Source organism: Papio anubis, chromosome 18, assembly GCF_008728515.1.
Source record: "Papio anubis isolate 15944 chromosome 18, Panubis1.0, whole genome shotgun sequence".
Classification (NCBI taxonomy): Eukaryota; Metazoa; Chordata; class Mammalia; order Primates; family Cercopithecidae; genus Papio; species Papio anubis.
In genome coordinates this window covers 17,833,653-17,848,113 of record NC_044993.1, presented here as the reverse complement: position 1 = coordinate 17,848,113, position 14,461 = coordinate 17,833,653, and the positions used below count along the sequence as shown (strand labels likewise).

The 14,461-nt window shown below is 38.8% G+C and overlaps 1 long non-coding RNA gene across 1 annotated transcript in view; it reads left to right on the top strand.

The window, feature by feature from the left end:
* LOC103880538 overlaps nt 1–14,461 on the top strand; it is a 230,711-nt gene extending 216,250 nt beyond the window's left edge. Inside the window, exon 8 of the long non-coding RNA XR_004179647.1 lies at nt 13,920–14,461. This is a non-coding gene — a long non-coding RNA (uncharacterized LOC103880538). The remainder of the gene's footprint in view (nt 1–13,919) is intronic.

Here is a 14,461-nt window from a genome sequence, read left to right as displayed (position 1 = left end):
AAATTCCAAATAATCTACAAAAAAAGGCTCCTAGAACGAATATGTGAGTTTAACAAGTCTTATGTTACCAGGCCAATGTTATAAAAATCAATTGCATTTCTATATAGCAGCAGTAAACAAGTAGAAAATGAAATTTAAAAACAATAGCATCAGAAATCCTGAAATACTCAGAGGCAGTTCTAACAAAATATGTGCAAGATGTGTAGCCTGAAAATGTAAAACATTGCTAAGAAAAATTTAAATATATACAGATAAATTGAAAAATAATACCATATTTATGGACAGGAAGACTCAATATGGAAAAAAATATCAGTTTTCTAATTGGTCTAGAGACTCAATGCAACTCTAATCTTCCAAATCTCAGTAGCTTTTTTCCCCACTATGAATTGTTAGGTTGTTTCTAAAATTTCTTTAGAAAAGCAAAGGACCAAAGGGGAAATACTTTTGAGAAATAGAACACAATTAGAGAACTCATACCATCTAATTTCTAGACTTAATAGAAAGCTACAGTAGTCAAGACATTCAAACTGGTATAAGAAAAGATCTGTAGATCAATGGAACAGGATAGAGAGTCCAAAAATCGATCCACACATATGGCCAATTTGACTTTTGACAAAGGTGCCAAGGCCATTCAATGGAGAAAGGATAGTTTTGCAACAAATGGAGCTGGAACGATTATACATACGTCTGCAAAGAAAAATAATCTCAGCCCTTAGTGCATTTGTATATAAAATTTCTTGGATTAGAAAAAGATTTTTAGGTAAAACACGGCACAAACCATAAAAGAAGAAATTGATACATTGACTTTTATAAAAAACCTTGAAATGTTGCTTTTTAAAATACATTGTAGAAAAATGAAATGATATGACACAGAATGGAAAATATTTGCAAAATGTATTTCTGATAAAGGACTTATATCCAGACTATATTTTAAAATGTTCAAAAGTCAACAATTAAAGAAAAACTTAAAATGGGCAAGAATTGGAAAGACACTACCAAAAAAGATATAGTTGGTAAGTAAGTACATGAAAATATGCTCAGCAGCATCAGTTATTAGAGAGGTGTAAGTTAAAACCACAATGAAATACCATTATATGCCTATTAAAATATCTAAAATTAAAAATATTGATCGTAACAAGTGTTGGCAAGAATACAGAACAACTGAAACTCAAAGAAGGGATATTAGAAATCAGTGGGAGAATGACAGACAGTTAAATTAATTTGATGTACCAATTGGTAATCCATATGAAAAGAAAATTAGTTTTCTAACTAATTCACCAAAAAAAAAAAAAAAGCTAGAGATTAAACACCCAGATATGAGGGATGGAGTAAGCAGAAGCATTAAGCTTCACAAAGAAAATATAGGAGAGTGTGGTAAGAAGGAACATATTGACCAAAATGCCAAAAGCACAAACCAGAAAAGAAAATATTAATAAACTTGTCTACATTAAAACTTTTAAAATTTCCTATTCTACAAAAGACACCACAAACAAAATTCAAAGGTAAGAGATAGGTGAGGCAAGATATCTATAATATATACTATTGATGTATAGTTACAATATACACAAAGAATTTGTAGCCACAATATACACAAAGAATTTGTAGCCACAATGTATCCAAGATGCAATCAACTCTTATAAACAAATAAGGGAAAGATAAATATGCAATAAAAAAGTAAACAAAGGATAAGAATAGACATTTCACAGACTAGACTGAACAGAAGACTAGACTACGATGGCTGCATGAAAACATGTTTCGTTTCAACTAGTATCCCTAGAAATGCAAATTAAGAAAATAATGAAACACAATTTAATTTTTATTAAATGTGCAAAAAATTATAAATTTTGATAGTCACAAGTGTTGACAAGGTTGTGGCATTAATAAGAACTGGTGGGGTTATAAATTGGTAAAACTAGATGGAAAAGCCATCTTTCAATATCAAAATAGTTGAGGAGGATTTACATACTCTGATACAGTTTTGTCACATACAGAGATATATTTAGAATAGTGTTCTTAGTGGTGGACTTATTTGCATTCGGAGTGGGATAGTTCTTTATGTGTTACCACCCAACGCATTGAAGAACATTGAGCATCTCTGGTTCCCAGTATTAAAGCTGGTAGTACTACTGCCAGTAATTTGATAACCCATACTGTTTTTATACATTTCCAAGCACTTCCAAGTTTGGGAGGGGTCCAATACCCCACCTTACTTGACAATCACTACTCTATAATACCTTGTTCATATGCAAAAGGAAACGTTTACAAGACTGTTTGTATCAACATTGCTTATAATGGTAAAACCTGGGGGAAAAAATAACAACTAAATGGCAGTAGAAGAATGGATTAAAAGCATGATTTATTTATATACTTAAAAACTTTAGCTACCATCATCAACACAAAAATGTTCACAGGTGCTAGCAATACCACCCCCCCCCACACCGCCACCACCACCAATGCGAATATGCTCATAGACACCAGCAGCTTCGTCCTCCACCTGACACCACTCCTCAGGTGAACACACACACAGACACCAGCATGCCTGTGCCTTCCAGCATCCCACATCCACCAACATCCTGTGCCCACCAGTGTCCTGCCCCCTGCTGCCACTACCACTGTGAATGCAAGCATGGACACCAGCAACCCCACCCCTGCCAGTGCCCTGCTCCTGCCTTCTGCCACCACCACTGGCACAAGTGTGTGCAGGAGTGCTGCATCCCTACTCCCACCAGTACCCCATCCCAGCTGATGCACACACACCCCACTGTGTTGCCATGGCTGCTAGCATCCAAGTGACCATGGATCCTGCTGCCACCATCTTGACAAAGTGCTTTGGCCAGCACCACCCATTAAAGTGTAGTGACCAACAGATTGGGAACACCTCAGCCCCTCCAGCACAGCAGGTTCCTAATCTCAAGGGGCCAGAGAACAAAGCCAGGGGCCTGGTACCAGCCCCCCAAGAGTTACAGCACACAGTCCATGAGTAGTGAGCTGAGCCTTGGTCCCCTGAAATCTTCCACAAATGAAACCAGTTGACTCAACCCCCCCTTACTACAAGTAAACCCCCAAATACATCAAAGAGGATAAGAGAAAAAAAAATCCAAATACAGTAACTTCAAAGATTGAAGGAATATCAGCCCACAAAGAATAAGTGAACCAGTGCAAGAACTCTGGTAATTCAAAAAGCCAGAGTATCTTCTTACCTCCAAATTACCATACTAATTCCCCAGTAATGGTTCTTAACCAGGGTAAAATGATTGAAATGACAGAAACAGAATTCAGAATATGGATAGGAACAAAGAGCATCAAGATTCAGGAGAAAGTCAAAACCCAATCCAAGAAATCTAAGGAATACAATAAAACAATACAGGAGATGAAAGACAAAATGGCTATTTTAGGAAAGAACAAAACTGATACAACTGAAAAACTCACTTCAAGAATTTCATAAAACAATCACAAGTGTTAACAGCAGATCAACAAACCTGAGGAAAGAATCTCAGAGCTTGAAGACCAGTTCTCTGAAATAACTTAGACAAAAATAAAGAATAAAGAAGAATAAACAAAACCTCCGAGAAATATGGGATTCTCTAAAGAGACCTAATCTGTGACTCACTGGTTTTCCTGAAAGAGAGGGAGAGAAAGCAAGCAAGTTGGAAAAAATATTTGAGGATACCATCCATGAAAGTTTCCCCAGCTTCACTGGAGAGGCCAACATTCAAATTCAGGAAATGCAGAGAACCCCTGCATACTATACAAGACAGCCATCCCCAAGACACATAGTCATCAGATTCTCCAAGGTCAAAGTGAAAGAAAAAATGTGAAAGGCAGCTTGAGAGAAAGGGCAGATCACCTACAAAGGGAACCCCATCAGGCTAACAGCAGATCTTTCAGCAGAAACCTTACGAGCCAGAAGAGATTGGGGCCTGTATTCAATGTTCCTAAAGAAATTCCAACCACAAATTTTATATCTAGCCAAATTAAGCTTCATAAGCAAAGGAGAAATAAGATCCTTTTCAGACAAGCAAATGCTAAAGAAATTTGTTGCCACCAGATCTGTCTTACAAGGGGCCCTTAAGGGATTGCTAAATAGGGAGAGGAACAACCATTACCAGTCATCACAAAAACACACTAAGTACATAGACCATTGACACTATAATGTGACCACTCAATCATATCTGCATAATAACCAGCTAACACCGTGATAACAGGATTAAATCTGCACATATCAATATTAACCTTGAATGTAAACAGGCTAAAAGCCCCAATTAAAAGGCACAGAAGGGCAAATTGGATAAAGAAACAAGACCCAACTGTATGCTGTCTTCAAGAGACCCATCTAACATACAATGACATCCATCATCCATAGGCTCAAAATAAAGGGATGGAGAAAAATCTAGCTAAAAAACAGAAAAAAAGCAAGGGCTGCTATTCTAATTTTAGATAAAACATAACTTAAGAAAACAATGATCAGAAAAGACAAAGAAGGAAATTACATAACAGTAAAGAGTTCAACAAGAAGAGGTAACTATCCTAACTACATGCACTCAACAAAGGAGTACCCAGATTCTTAATCAAGTTCTTAGAGACCTATGAAGAGACTTAGATAACCATACAATAATAGTGGGTGATTTTAACACCCACCTCACAGGCAGATTATCGAGGTAGAAAACTATCAAAGATTTTTGGGACCTGATCTTGACACTTAACCAAATAGACCTAAAAGACATCTACAGAATTCTCTACCCCAAAACAACAGAGTATATATTCTTCTTATCTTTACATGGCACGTACTCTAAAATTGACCACACAATCGTTTTTGGCAAACTCAAAAAAAAAATCATACCAACCACACTCTCAGACCACAGCACAATAAAAATAGAAATCAATATTTAAAAATCACTCAAAACCATACAATTACATGGAAATTAAATAAACAGCTTCTGAATGACTTTTGGGTAAACAATAAAATTAAGGCACAATCCAAGAAATTCTTTGAAACTAATGAGAACAAAGATACAACATGCCAGAATCTCTCTCTCTTTTTTTGATTATACTGTAAGCAACGTGCAGGCTTGATACATTGGTATACATGTGCCATGTTGGTTTGCTGCACCCATCAACTCATCATTTACATTAGGTATTTCTTCTAATGCTACCCCTCCCCCAGCCCACCACCCCTCAACAGGCGCTGGTGTGTGATGTTCCCCACCCTGTGCCCAAGTGATCTCATTGTTCAATTCCCACCTATGAGTGAGAACATGCAGTGTTTGGTTTTCTGTTCTTGTGATAGTTTGCTGAAAATGATGGTTTCCAGCTTCATTCATGTCCCTGCAAAGGACACGAACTCATCCTTTTTTATGGCTCTATATATTCCATGGCATATATGTGCCACATTTTCTTAATCCAGTCTATCACTGATGGACATTTGGGTTGGTTCCAACTCTTTGCTATTGTGAATAGTGCTGCAATAAACATACATATGCACGTGTCTTTATAGCAGCATGATTTATAATCCTTTGGGTATATACCCAGTAATGGAATTGCTGGGTAAAATGGTAATTCTAGTTCTAGATCCTTGAGGAATCGCCACACTGTCTTCCACAATGGTTGAACTAATTTACACTCCCACCAACAGTGTAAAAGCATTCCTATTTCTCCACATCCTCTCCAGCATCTGTTGTTTCCAGACTTTTTAATGATTGCTATTCTAATTGGCATGAGATGGTATCTCATTGTGGTTTTGATTTGCATTTCTCTAATGACCAGTGATGATGAGCATTTTTTCATGCATCTGTAGACTACAGAGATGTCTTCTTTTGAGAAGTGTCTGTTCATATCCTTTGCCCACTTTTTGATAGGGTTGTTTTTTCTTGTAAATTTGTTTGAGTTCCTTGTAGATTCTGAATATTAGCCCTTTGTCAGATGGGTAGATTGCAAAAATTTCCTCCCATTCTGTAGGTTGCCTTTTCACTCTGATGGTAGTTTCTTTTGCCATGCAGAAGCTCTTTAATTAGATTGCATTTGTCAAGTTTGGCTTTAGTTGCCATTGCTTTTGGTGTTTTTGTCATGAAGTCTTTGCCCATCCCTATGTCCTAAATGATATTGCCTACGTTTTCTTCTAGGGTTTTCATAGTTTTAGGTCTAACATTTAAGTCTTTAATCCATCTTGAATTAATTTTTATAAGATATAAGGAAGGGATCCAGTTTCAGCTTTCTACATATGGCTAGCCAGTTTTCCCAGCACCATTTATTAAATAGGGAATCCTTTCCCCATTTCTTGTTTTTGTCAGGTTTGTCAAAGATCAGAGGGTTGTAGATGTGTGGTGTTATTTCTGAGGCCTTTGTTCTGTTCCATTGGTCCATATATCTGTTTTGGTACTAGTACCATGCTGTTTTGGTTACTGTAGCCTTGTGGTATAGTTTGAAATCAGGTAGTGTGATGCCTCCAGCTTTGTTCTTTTTGCTTGGGATTGTTTTGGCAATGCAGCCTCTTTTTTTGGTTCCATATGAGCTTTAAAGTAGTTTTTTTTCCCAATTCTGTGAAGAAAGTCATTGGTAGCTTGATGGGTATGGCATTGAATCTATACATTACTTTAGACAGTATGGCCATTTTCATGATATTGATTCTTCCTATCCATGAGCATGGAATATTGTTCCATTTGTCTGTGTCCTGTTTTATTTCACTGAGCAGTAGTTTGTAGTTCTTCCTGAAGAGGTACTTCACATCCTTGTAAGTTGGATTCCTAGGTATTTTATTCTCTTCGAAGCAATTGTGAATGGGAGTTCACTCATGATTTGGCTCTCTGTTTGTCTCTTTTGATGTATAGGAATGCTTATGATTTTTGCACATAGACTTTGTATCCTGAGACTGCTGAAGTTGTTTGTCAGCTTAAGGAGCTTTTGGGCTAAGACTATGGGGTTTTCTAAATATACAATCATGTCATCTGCAACGGGGAAGATTTGACTTCCTCTTTTCCTAATTGAATACCCTTTATTTCTTTCTCTTGCCTGATTGCCCTGGACAGATCTTCCAACACTGTTGAATAGGAGTGGGGAGAGAGGGCATCCTTGTCTTGTGCTGGTTTTCAAGGGGAATGCTTCCAGTTTTTGCCCATTCAGTATGATACTGGCTGTGGGTTTGTCATAAATAGCTCTTACTATTTTGAGATATGTTCTGTCAATACCTAGTTTATTGAAAGTTTTTAGCATGAAAGGCTACAACTGTTGAATTCTGTCAAAGGCCTTTTCTGCATCTATTGAGAAAATCATATGGTTTTTGTTGTTGGTTCTGTTTATGTGATGGATTATGTTTATTGATTTGCGTATGTTGAACCACCCTTGCATCCCAGGGATGAAGCCGACTTGATCGTGGTGGATAAGCTTTTTGATGTGCTGCTGGATTCGGTTTGCCAGTATTTTATTGAGGATTTTTACATCGATGTTCATCAGGGATATTGGTCTAAAATGCTCTTTTTTTGTTGTGTCTCTGCCAGGCTTTGGTATCAGGATGATGTTGGCCTCATAAAATGAGTTAGGGACGATTCCCTCTTTTTTTATTGATTGGAATAGTTTCAGAAGGACTGGTACCAGCTCGTCTTTCTAACTCTCATAGAATTTGGCTGTGAATCCATATGGTCCTGGGCTTTTTTTGGTTGGTAGGCTATTAATTATTGCCTCAATTTCAGAGCCTGTTATAGGTCTACCGAGAGATTTGACTTCTTCCTGGTTTAGTCTTGGGAGGGCATATGTGTCCAGGAATTTATCCATTTCTTCTAGATTTTCTAGTTCATTTGCATAGAGGTGTTTATGGTATTCTGTGATGGTAGTTTGTATTTCTGTGGGATTGGTGGTGATATCCCATTTATCATCTTTTATTGCATCTATTTGATTCTTCTTTCTTTTCTTCTTTATTAGTCTTGCTAGTAGTCTTTCAATTTTGTTGATCTTTTCAAAAAACCAGCTCCTGCATTCATTGACTTTTTGAAAGGTTTTTTGGGTCTCTAACTCTGTCAGTTCTGCTCTGATCTTAGTTATTTCTTGCCTTCTGCTAGCTTTGGAATTTGTTTTCCCTTGCTTCTCTAGTTGTTTTAATTGTGATGTTAGGGTGTCAATTTTAGATCTTTCCTGCTTTCTCTTGTGGGCATTTAGTGCTATAAATTTCCCTCTACACACTGCTTTAAATGTGTCCCAGGGATTCTGGTATGTTGTGTCTTTGTTGTCATCTGTTTCAAAGAACATCTTTATTTTTGCCTTAATTTCATTATTTACCCAGTAGTCATTCAGGAGCAAGTAGCTCAGCTTCCATGTAGTTATGTTGTTTTGAGTGATTTTCTTAATCCTGAGTTCTAATTTGATTGCACTGTGGTCTGAGAGACAGATTGTTATAATTTCTGTTCTTTTACATTTGCTGAGGAGTGCTTTACTTCCACCTGTGTGGTCAATTTTGGAATTAGTGCAATGTGGTGCTGAGACGAATGTATATTCTGTTGATTTGGGGTGGAGAGTTCTGTAGATGTCTATTAGCTCTGCTTGTTGCAGAGCTGAGTTCAGTTCCTGGGTATCCTTGTTAAATTTCTGTCTCTTTGATCTGTCTGATATTGAAAGTGGGGTGTTAAAGTCTTCCATTATTATTGTGTGGGAGTCTGAGTCTCTTTGTAGGTCTGTAAGGACTTGCTTTATGAATCTGGGTGCCTCCTGTATTGGGTGCATATATATTTAGGTTAGTTAGCTCTTCTTGTCGAATTGATCCCTTTACCATTATGTAATAGCCTTCTTTATCTCTTTTGATCTTTGTTGGTTTAAAGTCTTTCTTATCAGAGACTAGGATTGCAACCCCTGCATTTTTTTGCTTTCCATTTGATTAGTAGATCTTCCTCCATCCCTTTATTTTGAGCCTATGTGTGTCTCTGCATGTGAGATGGGTCTCCTGAATACAGCACACTGATGAGTCTTGACTCTTTATCCAATTTGCCAGTCTGTGTGTTTTAATTGGGGCATTTCGCCCACTTACATTTAAGGTTAATATTGTGATGTGTGAATTTGATCCTGTCATTATGATGTTAGCTGGTTATTTTGCCCGTTAAATGATGCCGTTTCTTCCTAGCATCGATAGTCTTTACAGTTTGGCATGTTTTTGCAGTGGCTGATACTGGTTGTTTCTTTCCATGTTATTGCTTCCTTCAGGAGCTCTAGTAAGGTAGGCCTGGTGGTGACAAAATCTCTCAGCATTTGCTTGTCTGTAAAGGATTTTATTTCTCCTTCACTTATGAAGCTTAGTTTGGCTGCATATGAAATTCTGGGCTGAAAATTCTTTTCTTTAAGAATGTTTAGTATTGGCCCCCACTCTCTTCTAGCTTGTAGGGTTTCTGCCAAGAGATCTGCTGTTAGTCTGATGGGCTGCCCTTTGTGGGTAACTTGACCTTTCTCTCTGGCTGCCCTCAACACTTTTTCCTTCATTTCAACCTTGGTGAATCTGACAATTATGTGTCTTGGGGTTGCTGTTCTCAAGGAGTATTTTTATGGTGTTCTCTGTATTTCCTGAATTTGAATGTTGGCCTGCCTTGCTAGGTTGGGGAAGTTCTCCTGGATAACATCCTGCAGAGTGTTTTCCAACTTGGTTCCATTCTCCCCATCACTTTCAGGTACACCAATCAAACGTAGATTTGGTCTTCTCACATAGTCCCATATTTATTGGAGGTTTCGTTCTTTTCTTTTTATTCTTTTTTCTGTAACCTTGTCTTCTGGCTTTATTTCATTAATTTTATCTTCAATTACTGATACCCTTTCTTCCACATGATTGAATCTGCTAATGAAGTTTGTGCATGCATCACAAAGTTCTCATGCCATGGTTTTCAGCTCCATCAGGTCATTTAAGATCTTCTGTACACTGTTTATTCAGTTAGTCATTCGTCTAATCTTTTTTCAAGGTTTTTAGCTTCCTTGCGATGGGTTTGAACATCCTCCTTTAACTGTGAGAAGTTTGTTATTACCAACCTTCTGAAGCCTAATTCTGTCAACTCATCAAAGTCATTCTCCGTCCAGCTTTGTTCCGTTTCTGGCGAGGAGCTGCGATCCTTCAGAGAAGAGGTGCTCTGATTTTTCAAATTTTCAGCTTTTCTGCTCTGGTTTCTACCCATCTTTGTGGTTTTATCTACCTTTGGTCTTTCATGTTGGTGACCTACAGATGGGGTTTTGGTGTAGATGACCTTTTTGTCGATGTTGCTATTCCTTTCTGTTTGTTAGTTTTCATTCTAACAGTCAGGTCCCTCAGCTGCAGGTCTGTTGGAGTTTGCTGGAGTTCCACTCCAGACCCTGTTTCACTGGGTATCACCAGCGGAGAAAGTAGAACAACAAATATTACAGAACAGCAAATATTTCTGCCTGATCCTTCCTCTGGAAACTTCATCCCAGAGGGGCAGCCGCCTATATGAGGTGTCTGCTGGCCCCTACTGGGAGGTGTCTCCAACTTGAGGAGGCAATCTGTCCGTTTTCAGAGCTCAAACACCATGCGGGGAGAACCACTGCTCTCTTCAGAGCTTTCAGATAGAGATATTTAAGTCTGCAGAAGTTGTCTGCTGCCTTTTGTTCAGCTATGCTCTGCCCAGAGAGGTGGTCTAGAGGCAGTAGGCCTTGTTGGGCTGTGGTGGGCTCTGCCCAGTTTGAGCTTCCTGGCTTCTTTGTTTACCTACTCAAGCCTCAGCAATGGCAGACACCCCTGCCTTAGCCAGGCTGCCACCTCGCAGATCGATCTCAGACTGCTGCACTAGCAGTGAGCGAGGCTCCATGGGTGTGGGACCCGCTGAGCCAGGCACAGGAAAGAATCACCTTGTCTGCCAGTTGATAAGACTTTGGGAAAACCGCAGTATTTGAGTGGGAGTGCCCCAATTTTCCAGATAGTCTGTCACGGCTTCCCTTGGCTAGGAAAGGGAAATCCCCTGACCCCTTGCGCTTCCCAGATGAGGCAACACCCGGCCCTGCTTCAGCTCACCCTCTGTGGGCTGCACCACTGTCCAACCAGTCCCAGTGAGATGAACCAGGTACCTCAGTTGGAAATGCAGAAATCACCTGTCTTCTGTGTTGATCATGCTGGGAGCTGCAGACTGGAGCTGTTCCTATTCGGCCATGTTGCCAGAATCTCTTATAGCACTAAATGCCCACATCAAAAAGTTAGAAGATCTCCAATTAACAACATAGCATCATGTCTAGAAGAACTAGAAAAACAAGAGCAAACCAACACTAAAGCTAACAAAAGACGAGAAATAACAAAAATCAGAGCTGAACTGAGGGAAATTGGGATGTGAAAAACCATACAAAAGATAAACAAACCCAGGAGTTTGTTTTTTGAAAGATCAAATATAATTGATAGACCACTATCTAGACTAGTAAAGAGATGAGATCCAGATAAACACAATCAGAAATGACAAAGGGGACATTGACACCCTACGGAAATTCAGAGAACCCTCAGAGACTATGAGGGTGCTATGAACACTTCTATGTGCACAAACTAGAAAACACAGAAGACATTGACAAATTCCATTTCTTCTCTGGAAGAAATTGATAAATTCCTTTTCTACTATGGAAGAAATTCTATAAAACATAAAACCTCCCAAGATTGAGCCAGGAAAAAATTGAATCCCTGAATGGACAATAATGAGTTCTGAAGTTGAATCAGTAAGAAAAATCTTACCAACCAGAAAAAGCCTAGGACCAGACTAATTCACAGCTAAATTCTACCAGATGTTTAAAGAAAAGCTGGTACCAGTTCTACTGAAACTATTCCAAAAAATTGAGGAGGTATTTGATTGGGAGGTACCTCAATAGGGAGGTACTCCCCCCTAACTCATTCTATGAGGTATCATCATTTTGATACCAAAAACTGACAGAGATACACCAAAAAAAGATTACTTTAGGCCAATATCCTTGATGAACATAGATGCAAAAATCCTAAACAAAATACTAGCAAACCAAATTCAACAGCACATCAAAAAGCGAATCCACCATGACCCAGTAGGCTTTATCCCTGGGATGCAAAGTTGGTTCAATATACACAAATCAATAAGTGTGATTCATCGCATAGACAGAACCAAAAACAAAAAACCACATGATCATCTCAATAGACACATTACAGGCTTTTTAAAAAATTCAGGCTGGGCGCGGTGGCTCACGCCTGTAATCCCAGCACTTTGGGAGGCTGAGGCGGGTGGATCACGAGGTCAGGAGATCGAGACCATCCTGGCTAACACGGTGAAACCCTGTCTATACTAAATATACCAAAAATTAGCCGGGCGAGGTGACAGGTGCCAGCTACTTGGGACGCTGAGGCAGGAGAATGGCGTGGACCCGGGAGGCGGAGCTTGCAGTGAGCCGAGATCACGCCACTGCACTCCAGCCTGGGCAACAGAGCGAGACTCTGTCTCAAAAAAAAAAAAAAAAAAATCAACATCCCTTCATTTTAAAAACCTTTAACAAACTAGGCATGGAAGCAACATACCTCAAAATAATAAGAGCCATCTATGACAAACCCACAGCCTGCATTATACTGAATGAGCAAAATCTAGAAGCATTTCCTTTGAGAACCAGAACAAGACAAGGATACCCACTCTCACCATTCCTATTTGACATAGTACCAGAAGTCCTACCCAGAGAAATCAGGCAAGGGAAAGAAAAAAAAGGAATCTAAATAGGGAGAGAAGAAGTCAAACTATTTCTGTTTGCAGACAATATAATTCTATACCTAGAAAACCTCATACTCTTTGCCCAAAAGCTCCTAGATGTAGTCAACAACTTCAGCAAAGTTTTAGGATACAAAATCAATGTACAGAAATCAGTAGCATTTCTATACATAAAATCCAAGCTGAAAGCCAAAACCCAAAGAATGCAATCCCATTCATAATAGTCGCAAAAAGAATAAAACACCTAGCAATACAACTAACCAGGAAGATAAAAGATATCTACAATGAAAATTACAAAACACTGCTGGAATCAATAGCAAAGACATGGAATCAACCTAGATGCCCATCAACAATAGAATGGATAAAGAAAATGTGGTACATAGACACCACAGAATACTATGCAGCCATAAAATAGAATGAGATCATGGTCTTTGCAGCAACACGTATAAAGCTAGAGGCCAGTATCCTAAGTGAACTAATGCAGGAACAGAAAACCAAATACTGCATATTCTCACCTATAAGTGGAAGCTAAACGTTGAGTTCACATGGACACAGAGTAGGAAACAACAGGCACTGGGATGTACTTGAGGGTAGAGAGTGGAAGGAGGATGAGGATTAAAAAACCATCTGTCACATACTATGCTTATTACCTGGGTGACAAAATAATCTGTACACAAAACCCCTGTGACTTGCAGTTTACCTATATGACAAACCTATATATGTACCCCTGAACCTAAAAGTTAAAATAACAATCCAACAACAGCAACAAAGTGTTGCTACAAGTATCTGTGTAGATAAATCTCAGAAACATGTTGCATGAAAAAGCAAGTTGCAAAATCATATACTTATTGTATCCACTGTTAGTCAACTAATTTAAAATTTATGAAATGCATAACAGCCCTGTATATTATTTATATATATATATATATATATATATATATATATGTACACATGTGTGAGATACATGTAGTGTAAAAGCATAAAAACAGAACCTGAATAGTAGTGGTCACCAATGGAGAGGGAGGGAGAGATGAATAGGATCATGGAATGATGCCAGAGGGCTTCAACAGTACCTATAATGTGTTATTCATGTAAAAGAAAGGAATTAATGAAATAAGCCATAACATTAAGATTTTGTTAAAGCTCAGTGGGCTGCAATTTCCTTCCACTCCTCTGGTTGCCTTGAAGGGGTTTTTTTCCATACACACGCCTCATTTTTCACCACACCCCTTTGTTCTCCCTCTGACATAGAGAAAGTACCCTGATTAAGGCATTTGGAGAGGAACTGAGCATTCCCATCTTAGCCCCATTCTCCTCCTTTCTGGTGTCTTGCCTTCTGCAGATGGCTTGTGCTCTGGTCTGCTGTTGGCTACAAGGTGAGTGTAGTGTTGGAAACCCAGGAAAACTGTCCAGGTAGGTACAATTGCTTAATTCTGGGGTAAAGGGTTATGAAGCCACTTGTCGATCCGCACCCAAACCATGTTTTCCACACTTGCCAGAAATAAGTGGCTATTTAGATCTGCCTGTCTTTATCTCCCTTATTTGGTTTTTAGAACTTGGAAAGGAAGGTGTGTTATGTGTTGCTATGCATACTTAAGCCATATCCTCCAATACAGACTTTATTGGTTGATGCAATTTTGCTCTGTGTTCCCACCCAAATCTTCTGTTGAATTATAATCCACATAATTCCCACATGACAAGGGTGGAACCAGGTGGAGTTAATTGAATCATGGAGGTGGTTAACCCATGCTGTTCTCATGATAATGACTAAGTCTCATAAGATTTGATGGTTT